The sequence below is a fragment of the Zootermopsis nevadensis genome, unplaced genomic scaffold (genome assembly GCF_977971745.1).
Source record: "Zootermopsis nevadensis isolate Lab colony 2312 unplaced genomic scaffold, Znev_1.0 Znev_ptg000013l, whole genome shotgun sequence".
NCBI classification, from domain to species: domain Eukaryota; kingdom Metazoa; phylum Arthropoda; class Insecta; order Blattodea; family Termopsidae; genus Zootermopsis; species Zootermopsis nevadensis.
Window position 1 is genome coordinate 9,787,991 of NW_028259145.1, and position 12,167 is coordinate 9,800,157.

General features: G+C 38.7%; 1 protein-coding gene across 3 annotated transcripts in view; it reads right to left on the reverse strand.

Moving 5' to 3' along the window:
- LOC110834116 (zwei Ig domain protein zig-8-like) overlaps positions 1–11,719 on the reverse strand; it is a 520,500-nt gene extending 508,781 nt beyond the window's left edge. The window contains exon 1 of one of the 3 annotated variants that reach the window (XM_087348580.1): positions 10,901–11,707. The gene's annotated coding sequence lies outside the window, so the exon portion shown is untranslated. Of the gene's footprint in view, positions 1–10,900 lie in introns of all 3 variants that reach the window. The other 2 variants (XM_087348582.1, XM_087348581.1) reach the window with 2 other exon arrangements.
- Positions 11,720–12,167: the final 448 nt, after the last annotated feature.

The window sequence follows — 12,167 nt, forward strand, 5'->3', positions numbered from 1 at the left end:
AATTCATAACATAAAAACTTATTCACAATTATTTATTACAAGAGAAATTACGATTGGAATCATTCACATGCATGTAACCACTACACGTAGGAAATTTAAGCAACCTTCTTGTGCACTGAATTTAACTCAGAGATATTGTACAGTGAGTTCACTGATAAATCGGAACGCAACTGTCACTTCCTTGCTTCCAGCAGGAACTAAATTATCCACTACTAAGAGCAAACAAGAACTGCTGCTAAATTTATTCTGACAATAGTGCAACTATGTTTAATATCTTGTTTAGTACTGGATATTGTTGTGTGTGAAGATATGGTTAGAAATGTTGTTGAACTACGTGTTTCTCTATACGAATCGTTTGTAAAATATGGGTCCGTTAGAAAGTGTCGGAGAAAATTTCGTCGCAAAGTTTCCAGGAATCACAGTCCCAATCACAACATTAATTCATAAACTTATTAAGATACTCAGTTTTATTGGGTCACTTCTAGACAAGAAACCTGCAAAAATGCCATGTTCTTGCCAAAGAAAAACAAGACGAAATAGAAGTTAGGTTAGAACACACCACAGAAATCAATGAGACGCCTTCCACAAAAGACGAACATCTCCAAATCTTCAGCAGCCAGACCGATGGCATACAGAAATAGTGTGCGTGCACAGGGACGTAATTTTCATCGTCTATTATAACACAGGTAAGTTTATTTTATTGTTTGTATAGAGCGAAACTTGATTCGTATCAAGAAGCACTTAGCGGCGGTCACGCAGTGCAGAAGCAGAAGTCACGACCGATTCTTATACACCTGTAGTCTACATTGTAATAGCAACAGAGGAAAACACTCATTATAATTATATTACAGCCGTAAGCCAGTAGAACCGAACAAACATTTTTTCCACATTCAAGGTAGCGATTGGGGGGGGGGGGGGTTACGGACGTGTGGATATTTGGAAAAGTAATTCGCCTTAAATGTAAAATCAATAAGTTCCAGCGAAAAAATTTAGCACCGACGTACATGCCAACGCCATACTGGAATCTTCCTCGTTACCTGCAACTCATGATGTCGTTCGTGCCAATATTTTCATTCAAAATCCGACATTTATAATATTAACAAATTTCTCCGTACGGTGGTTTGCAGTCCTGATCCGTGTTCTGTGTGACCTTGGATCAGACCTCCATCTGGAGACAGCAATTTTGACTGACCTTCATGTAGTTTTATTCAATCTGTTCATGTACATTCCATTACGCGATGGCAGGCTACTATCACGCAATTTTCTATTTATTATTCCACTATATAATGATCCTATCCTTCAATACACAATCTGAGCTACTTAAATCAATGCTAAATAAACAAATAATGTTCGTAACCTAATTGTTGGCGTTGCTAAGGCCCGTGACACAATCTTTAAGATCACTATTTATTTCATCTAATTCTCTTTCTCAACATATATGTTCAGTGTGAAGACAGCATTTAGAAAACTACGGATAAAGTGCTTATCGCCTAGTGTCTCCATTTGCTTAATTTCGTCATCTACACTACACAAACTTACAGAGATGCTGAAGTGAATCTAATGGTCTGATACGAGTAACGACTTTCCGAATGGAGAACATTTCTCAAACTAAATCCGCACACATTACAAAAAACCTATTCGGGCACAGATACATCGATCACATCCGATTATCTGTGACACGAGACTATATATGTGTAACAAGATGGACTGCTGTCTTGTGGTACCTATTATTCTACTTGCCCCGTGACGGCCCTACAAGAAAACAACCCGAGCCTAACACGTCACCTTCTATGACTCCTCATCGTGGGTTAGGAATTACACCAACGGCCTCCGTCATCAACTCGACTGACTAACACGAACACTGAAATATTCAGAAATTGAAAATATTTGTACGGGCTTAACATTTTTACAATTGGCTCCAGAGGAAGTCACTCATCAAACTGAGCAACCGATAGCTTTTGAACGACTCCGTTGCACGCAGTAAATATTAATGTGCATTGTTTCTATATAAATGACAGTGGCCGGAAATCTAAGGGTTCCGGGTTACAAAACAGCTCCGGCAATTGGTGACACCCAAAACAACTGCAGAGTAACATTGAAGTTCATACTTTCACACATGGCCATCAAAAAGATAGATAATAACTATAAGTATAGAAAAATCTGACTGCAGTTCGGAATATGCATAATTAACACGAAATTAGTTTCGTGTTACATTATCTTTTCGACTATCAATCCTGACTCGACCAAAGTTGTTAAAGCAACAATTTCGCATTACGCAATTTTACGATCCTTCGTTAAATATTCCTACAATGACTCTAGAGCTGTATCAATTTTAGTTCTGCATTATCGAAACATCAGGACCGAAGAATAAAAGTATTTCGCTGCATGACCGTTGTTAATTAGTTTTATTATATGTCTTCACTGATTTGAAACGGTATATAATCAGGAACGAGTATAAAATATCATCAGACACAAAATACTTCTGTATTCTAAAGTAACAAAATTCAGAGCCAAAAACGCAGTCTACCTGAAACGTAACAGCTTTGCAACCCGTGACATTAGGTGCCCGGTATGACTGATGTCTATCACCACCATTCAGAGCTCACCGAATTCGTTACACTATCAGTTTAATTTAGTTTACGAACACTGAACCCAATTGAAATTACACATATACGTAATTGTGTACCGCCCACAGACTTGGTAATCTCGGCTCATATGATATAACCAAATAAATTTCAATTCAAAACGGTAATTTTCTCAAATATCCAATTTTATCCAAAATTCTCGACGTATAGAATTATCAGAATCTGACATTTGACAAGGTAATTAACAGAGCCCATACAAAACCCACATAGGTAAAAACATTCTATTCAGGATGATATGAAACAAGTGCCTGCTTCATCGACATTGTTTCCGTACCTTCAAAATGCGTCAGTAGGAACGTCAGAAAAGGGATAAATTGGAATTGGACGGTACACATGACCTTTTGAATATAATCTACTCAGTAATTTTTCTTAGCAGATTTGTTGCATTCTTATTTTTAATAATTATTCACTGAAAAATAATCGATGGACCTATGTGGTATAATAAATACATTTTGTTATACACTGTGATAAAATATTAATTACAAACGTACGCATCGAACGTTGTAACAGAGTGGTTACGTCTACTGCTTCGTATCTGAAAGGTTCGGGTTTTAATTACCATTCTGAAGACCGGCTATACCGACAGATTTTTCGTGTTCCTTTTTTATTTCTTCCAATCAAATTAAGTGATAGTGTCTTAAATTAGGCCATGACCACTTCCTTCCATATCCTCTCCAATTCTTTATTCATTAATTATCATTCGACGTTATATAGCTAGCTACTGACAAAGTCATTAATTAAATCACTGAATGCGGCCCACCAATTGAAAACCCTGCCATAAACTGTTACTAAGCAACGAAACAGTGATGGGCATACACTGCGTAAAAATTGGTTACGGTTGCATAGCTACCAGGCGGAAACACTGAAATGGTGACGAGAGAACGAACAGTTTGAATATTCCATGCGAACGGAAGCCGATGTGCCCTTTGCACACCCGATTTGTTAATTTCATTATCTCAGAGAGTGACAGCTTTGTCGACGTCTGGACGAATCTTGAGAAGACAAGGGGTTGAGAGGGGTGGTAGGCGTAGCAGATAAGAAACCATAAATATTATTTCCCATCGGCAGTACTCTTAGCCACGTATCTCAGTTCGTGTCTGTAATGTCTCTGATTTCCATATCATATCCGTGTTTTTTTTCATCCCTTCATTCCGTCCAAAACCAGCTTCTCAATATCACAACCCGAAATATTACATGAAATACAATTCAAATCTGTGGAACATTACTGATCAAGTTAATATGTTTAGTATCGCTTACACAACATTTCTAGGTTATCTATGAACTTGATCAAAATCACGAAGAGGAGCTAAATTCTGCCTCTGACAAGCATTTCCGATTTTGCTTTTGAGTTAGAGTGGAAAAAGCCTTATCTCGAGTGTTTATACGGTACTAAACCTTATCTATTCATAATGAAACTGCTATCAACGCTGAAACCACTTTCCTTCGGGCTACGTATAAATGAGAGCTAACGGGGCTATTGATTGGTACATGAGCACTCAGCTTATATAAACTTACGATTAATAAAACATCATGAACCATTGCTGTATGGTTGTATCATGCATCGGTGCCTCTGTATATTATCAGTGATTACGTGTAGTTTCAGGCATTATTGGGGCAGACACTACCTCGTCCGTTTTGTTTGCGCTGTTCAAATTTCACCAATCACACAACAAAAACCGCCTAACTCTATTTTTATATAGCATTAACAGTAAGAGAACTGAATATTCATCGCCCTGATGATGGAGGCAGTATGACCTCTGAAACGTTGGTAAACATCGGCAAGTCTACACAGCGCAACAACCCAGAAGACAGAAATATTCATACTCACCGCCCTGATGACGGAGGCAGTATGACCTCTGAAACGTTGGTTAACATCGACCAGACTACACAGCGCAACAACCCAGAAGACAGAAATCTTCATACTCATCGCCCTGATAATGGAGGCAGTATGACCTCTGAAACGTTGGTAAACATCGACCAGACTACACAGCGCAACAACCCAGAAGACAGAAATCTTCTGACTCATCGCCCTGATGACGGAGGCAGTATGACCTCTGAAACGTTGATTAACATCTACCAGACTACACGGCGCAACAACCCAGAAGACAGAAATCTTCATACTCATCGCCCTGATGACGGAGGCAGTATGACCTCTGAAACGTTGGTAAACATCGGCAAGTCTACACAGCGCAACAACCCAGAAGACAGAAATCAACATTATAGTTGCGTGTATTTTTAAACTTCATATCTATATTTTCAGTCATTAAATAAGGAAGAAACTGATAATGTACTGAATTTCAATAATTCGCCGGATGCAATATCCTTCCGGTTTCTTTGTGAAATATTTACCACGTACAGTGATTTAAGTAAATTATACTTCTACCGCTTTTTTATACTTTGCAGCATTAGATGTGGTGTGAATGCTTAAGGTGTAGCTCCCAATTTTTTTTTCTAATTGGACATAAATTCAAATGTTTGTGTTATTGCATTAACGCTATAGCATCAGGAATCAAATAAGCTTCTTTAAAAATCTTATGTGTTACATTTATTTGTTCGTAGTTTATTTAACGACTATGTCTGTAGCTTGTATTATATAACGTCGATTGATGAAACATGAACTGGAAATGATAGGAAGGAATCGGTCGTGGACTAATTTAAGAGTCCTACAATCCCGTAATTTGCCTGGAGGGGCTAAGTAAAACCATGAAAATCATTAGTCCAAAATAGCCGGTATCCAGCTGAGATTTAAACCTGAGATCTCCCGAATAAAAATAAGGAGTGCTAACCACCTGACAACCTCGTTTGGTGAATTCTATTACGTTCATTTTGAGTAATGTTCCGAAAAGTGTCATACGATCCTGACACCTTTTAACGCAGCCAACAAAGCCATAACTCGTTCATTTTACTTAACGAACATTACATCTTGCCTATCCACTTGCAGGCTAACGAAATTTTGAAAGCATCGCTTCCGGCTACAACTCATCGTTACTGTTGCAACGGGGAGAAATTATTTTATGTTTCGGTGAAAGTGGCCATTTAAGAGCCTCTTCGTCCATCCGCAGATGATATATAAGTTAATATTGAGCAACGGTGGAATTATATCGACAGAGGAAAGCATTAGGACTCTGAGAAGCATCTGCCTCAGCACCACTTCGCCCATTATATATGTTAACCTGGGCTCAAACACGATTCTCCGAGGTGAGAAGCCGGAGGTCAAACCACCTGAGCTGTGGATCGACCGTCCCTTGAATTGATACACGCTCAACCTTGCATCAGCATATTCGGTGGTTCTTAACATTGTCACATTAACATAGTAAATTCTGAACATTTATCAATCTGCCAAGTACTATGTCCCCTTGCATTTAAATCCCTTACAATCAGATAAACGTTAACATTCCTCGGCTGAGACAATCAAATACCCGACCGCGACAGTCACCGAGTCCATTTATCATTCATTCAATCGCCTGGTCAGTCGGTTGGCTAGTTGGACAGGCGTACCATCCATCACACTCAAGTGTCGCAAGCAATGGCACTGAACATCTATTGAGGCTCTTACACGGTGAGTTTATATGGTACATGAAACTAATTGCATTCAATCGCTGCCTTCTGAGTTGTGACACCGTGTACTCTTGCAAGTGCTTGTCAACGCTTCGGAATAACGTGTCTTCTCTTTCTTAAGCCCAGGAGACAATGATCGACACCTTTACCGCAGTCAAAACCTCAAATCTCAAACAAATGTTTTATGTTTCCACATTTTGTTTCATAGTATGACATGTGTCTACACTGTCAATCCAGAAAAGTGGGGAATAAATTTTGGTAGCTACTCGAATTTTATTTATATGTGCTAACTGCGTTTCTTTTTATTTGCGATTTTACAAACATCGTTGTTTAACTGGCTAAAAAACTGAAAGTGTAGATTCCCAATACAAAATGTTATCAGTACGTTCGCAGATAAAACATACTGACGAGCAGAAACGACCTCAATATGGAGCTCTCATTTTATTCATGTGTGAGAAAATAAACACCCTTACTTAGGTACAGTACTGAAGCAACAAATGAAGAAAGTCCTGCCAACCTCACCCACCCACACACAAACACACAGTATGTCCAGCGTCACTACTGAACCGGCAGCAATCAAAACACCTCTGCCAATCCCATGTGCAGTAAATCAACTGTACAGTGTCACATCAATCAAAGATTCCTTCAGACACGAATGCAATCAGTAAACTGAACGCTTAGTTATATGGACAAGTCAATCTGAATTTTCGTCTCTCAGTTCATACAATATTTTGCTTGAAGGCTAATATTAGCAGTTTTGTATTAGAAACATATAATTTATGTTTCACTGTTATCTGTTGTGTACGTTACCTAAAAGAGAAAGGATTTTACACACATTTTTAACTAATTTCATGAAACAGTACTAAGCAAGCCAGTAGTAGCTCTGCTTGTCAAAAAATTCCACTACTTTCATGTAACCAAAAATGTAATTCATTACTGTTTTTTCAGTAACCCGCCTATGTAGCCCATCGTGAATCAGATGAAGTTAGTCCACATCTTCACACCCCATTACCTTAAGATATATTTCAATATTATTATTATTATTATTACTTTTACGCCCATGTCTCCCAGGTCGTTTAATTTATTCAGGCTTTCTGACAAGAATTCTAATAGCTCCCATACCTACTACATTCCTAGCCAATCTTATTCTCATTGAACTGATGACCACAACATCTGTTAAATAGTACAGATTAAAATGCTTTTCATAATCCAATGATCCCCAGCTTTTTTCACTTTCTCCCTCTTAAGTCCAAACATTCTCCTCAAACCCTGTTCTCTAAAACCCTCTATATATATTCTTCCCTTTGGATGACAGATGAAGTTTGAATTTACCTCGAGGCAGTGGGTAGATTATCTAGTCCGCGGCTGCATTAATTGCACCACAGTGCCTCCAAGTGCGAGTCAGACTTGTTACCACTGCATCAACCCACACGGTTAAGGCAGTATATAAATTCCAGAAGCAGAGAGTCCATATTGAGCTTGCTACACGTGTTAGCCGAGGTAACACTTTGAAAAGCAGAAAATAAAAGTTTCTGCCCTACTTTCGTGGTTCACTGGTATTCCATATATTGGAACACAGCAGATAAAATGCATCGTTAGCCAGGCGTTGATAGCCAGCTAGCTGAGGATTACCCTCGCCACGAGCAACAAAGCAACAACGCCTCACTGGCTAAAGCTGGCTAATGATGCATTTCATTTGATCGGTTCTGCTGAGTTCCAGTGTATGGAGCACCAATGAACCTTGAAAGTAAGACAGAAGAAGTTTTACGTTGTTTCTTTCGAAGTGTTAAGGGTAAAACTCTTTAATATTTATTTATGCTCCGCCCCTGCTAAACTCTAAAAATGCTAATATCAATTCATTTATTAGATATTACGAAAGCCTGTTTACCTTGTCAATTTTGAACATACGCTTGGACATTATCAAAATCATTTGTCAAGGGTGGAAACACTAATAGCGCGGACATAACACAAAATGGGCCAGAACAGGGCACACATACGCCTCAGATGAGTTATAAACCTACACCGAGGTAGCGCGCTCGACGGCCAACTAGTCAGCTACACAGAAAAATGGAGACGATGACAAAGAAATATGACACGCACAAAGTAGGAGCCGCGGTAGTTCAGTCGATACAGTGACTGGCTGCAGAGTGGACGACCAGGGTTCGATCACCGGCAGGGTAGAGGATTTTTCTTCTAGCATCTGCATCCAGACCGGGCTGTGGGGCCCACCCGGTCTCCTACCTAATGGGTTCCGGGGTCCTTTCAGGAGGAGGGGGGGGGGGTAAAATGAGGTCGAGGCGTGACGCTGACCACTCACCCCCTATCTAGTGCTGAGGTGAAAAATGAGTAGTAGCTACACCTCCCCTCCCTCCAAGCGCCTACATGTCGTAAAGCCGGGCAGTTTTCCTTAACTTTTTACAAACAGGGATTGTACCTTAAACTACATTATGCAAGAACGTCATCTCTTACTAACAGTCTCTGCTACAGAATTCGGTTTTGTGAAACTTGCTTATTATTCTGTCAGATGGATGGTGGTGTACAAATCCGATCAGACTACAACGTAGTTCACCATTAACTAACATTAAACCCTCAGCAGCAGGTAAAAATAATCGGACCCATATTTTTATTGTACTTCTATGCTTCTGGAAGTTAAATCATCGTTTGTTGTAACAACTCGTGGTTTCATTAGCTCTTGCATTCACTGAATCTCAATTAGAATTTTGGGTTGACCCATTTCTGCAAAACACTAAAATATGACTAGAGCTAAGTTGTCGCATGAATAATATATTCTATCTAATAATTTAATGTACAGAGTTTACTAAAATTAATCCTGAAACTTCTTTTATCTCTGACTGTATACGCTTCCGAACGTAACCGTTGAATACGTATCTACAAAACCAGCTCGCCTATTCCGCCAAATTTAAAAACACTTTTCTAAACACAGTGATCATTATTACAACAGGCACCAGTGTCATCAGACCAAACTTAGTAGCATTATACTGCAATATCACCACAGCGACAATTCGTTAACTTTCATTCGGTATCTTACCACTTCAAGCACGGTCGAGAAACTGTACAGTCTATTATTATTATTATTTAGTGTTCTGTCTGACGACAGGTCCATATGAACAGGATCCTTCCATCCTTTTCTCGGACTGGGACCTGTTCATATACGTTCTTGGCAGATGATCCAGAAGTGGTTTGCCATTGCCTTCTTCTGTGTGAGTGTGAGTGGAGTAATTGTTGGGATGCCACGGAGAAACCGGGGAAGCCTCCGGAGGAAAACTCCGTGTTGCCTAGACCACGGCCTTGCCCAACACAAGTTATAAATTCGGGCACCCTATCACATCGATCCCAATTCACAATTCATAATCATCCTCGCTTCCTGTGTCTATATAACTTTTGTAGTTGCCATAGTGTCGTTAAAAACCCATAACTAAAAAAGAGGTACATAGTTTGCGTGATCGCGTCACTGAAAAAAGGTGGTGTCTCTCGTATCCATTCGTCTGAAAGATGTTTATTTGTCTTAACGATTTTGAAAACGTTTTCCCTTCAAATGAATAAATGAGTAGTTTTGCAACTCGAACCAAATCTTCTTACTTCGTTGCTAACACATTAACATGACTTTGTAACACTTCAAGTGATTTAATGCGCTGTTTAGCATCGATTGGTTTTTAGTACGTAGTTACACGGTTTCAACTCGAAGGCTATATACGTATAATACTGTTGAAAACTATGGGGGCGGGGGCATTATCATTAATACTGATTTTAAATGAGACAGTATTGTCTTACTTAAAACTACCATTGCATTACAAAAAGTGTGTGATGAACGTTACGAAGTTTATATCTTGTCCTGCACACTGCACATCCTGAGCGGGGTTTACCGTGGTATCCGCAAGTTTTAATTGAATGGAGAATAGTATCTTCAAACAGGAGAACATTTTCAATTCCATAATCCACTATCACGACAAGATAGTTAACTTTTCAACTATTATAGATATATTAGATAATCTGCAAAATAAGAACGTGAGCAATTCTAAGTTTAAGTCTTCGGCAGACAACACCATCGGCACGAAATGGCAAATTTAGCTCGAGTCTTCTCTCATATTAATTTATTACAATTTACAATTCCCCCGAGGCACGTTTTATAACGTAACATCGAACATGAACCGTGCCTAATTAGCTCTTAATTTTCTTCGTTATTTACACTATTAGCCTGATTTTACAACTACACTTGTTTATAAGTGAAGAATCAGGAGATAATAATTTTAAAGTTATAGATTTTAAATACGAACAAACTATCGTACTCTAATTTAAATAAAAGCCTTAGGAACAATTTTCCCTTCTTAATACAAATCAGTTTCCTGTACTTTATGGACATCTGCGCACATTCAACTAGAGCAATACATCGGTACCAGTTTCACATTTCTAAATTAAATATGCTCCGGGCTCAGACACGAATGAAGGGAAGGGGTATTCTGCCACAGTATAACGCTTCTTTTGAGGTCGACCAAAAACAATTCATGTTATTTCAAATCGCATGAAATGGAGACAGTTGACTGTTCTACTTCAACTTGTTTTTATACTTTCACTCACGGCACATTCACTAAAAGAAAACTTCGTTTGCAGAGCAAAGCAATAATCCGTTTTCGAGAAACACAGACTATATGTACGCACAATATTATTTCTATACTTACAGGTTATGATGTTTGGTCCTTTAGCAACTGTATCCAATCGGTCAAATGAAATCAAATTCCCACACTGCTAAATCAGGTCCTTATCACTTTCCTTCAATAAACGTTATTGTTTTAAGCATTATATCAATGACAAACACTAATGTCGTGTTTAGTTTCTCTGTATGCACCCAATTCAGTCCACTCAACAAGAATGTTTAAATGGCGCACTGATACAAGGGTCTTTTGAAAAATGATCACACCAAACAGAAGCAGTGTGACGAACTTGTTTACAACGCTTTAAATACTATCGTTGTACACACATAATGTGGTTAATATTAATCTCACTTCACCACAAAATCCGTATTAACACACAAAACATTCAGACTATGTAAATGACACTTAAAGAGTCGAAGAATATAAAATGCTACGAGACAAACAGTAATTAGAGTACACAATATTTTGTTTACTTAAAACATAATTGCAGGTTCTCACTACCGAAAGTACCACTGTCCTGACAATTTACGCCAATGGAATAAATTATCTCTACATGGCTGTTTCCTATTTGAATATACGTAGTTGTGTGGCTCCAATTCCGTAGACAGCTGCGCAATGCCCGATCGCCATTGCTTACACCGCGTGCCGTTAGTACTGAGCAGTGGTGGTGGAAGGAAGAAGGAAGGAGGTTGTTTCGTAGCCGCCGTTCACTAGTTGCATAGAGGACTGCCACCGCACTGCAGCCAGCGCCAGCTAGATAGCTCGTTCGCTCGCTCGCTCGGCAAACATCGCACTATCTCGGCTCGGCAGAGTCTCGTAATCACGCCATCACTCGCCTTACATCACTCAACGAATGGATATTGTGGGAGACATCGGCATTTTTGCTTCGGAATTAAAAATTTATTCCACAAAATCATCTCTTTCACGCCGGGAAGGAATCTGTTTTATGTGAAATTATAATTATGACTTTCAAATATAGCACCATAGTATTAAAAATGTTTATGACTGTAAGCTTAAGTCTGACATTGATTCTGTAAAACATTTTGTGTTTTGTAAATGGTATGATTTTTAATGCTGGTAAAATTTCGATAAACCCTTTACATTCAAAATTATTCGTATTAATTTTAATAACTCATTCAAATTACGCAATAAACGTAAACGTAGCTCACTTTCCCACTGTTATAAAATTCATCTATATAAATACAACATATACATACAACGATGAAAATATTTCAATCCTTAAATACCAATACTTTATGCAATTGGTGAAAAATTTTATTTTCAACAAACAAAT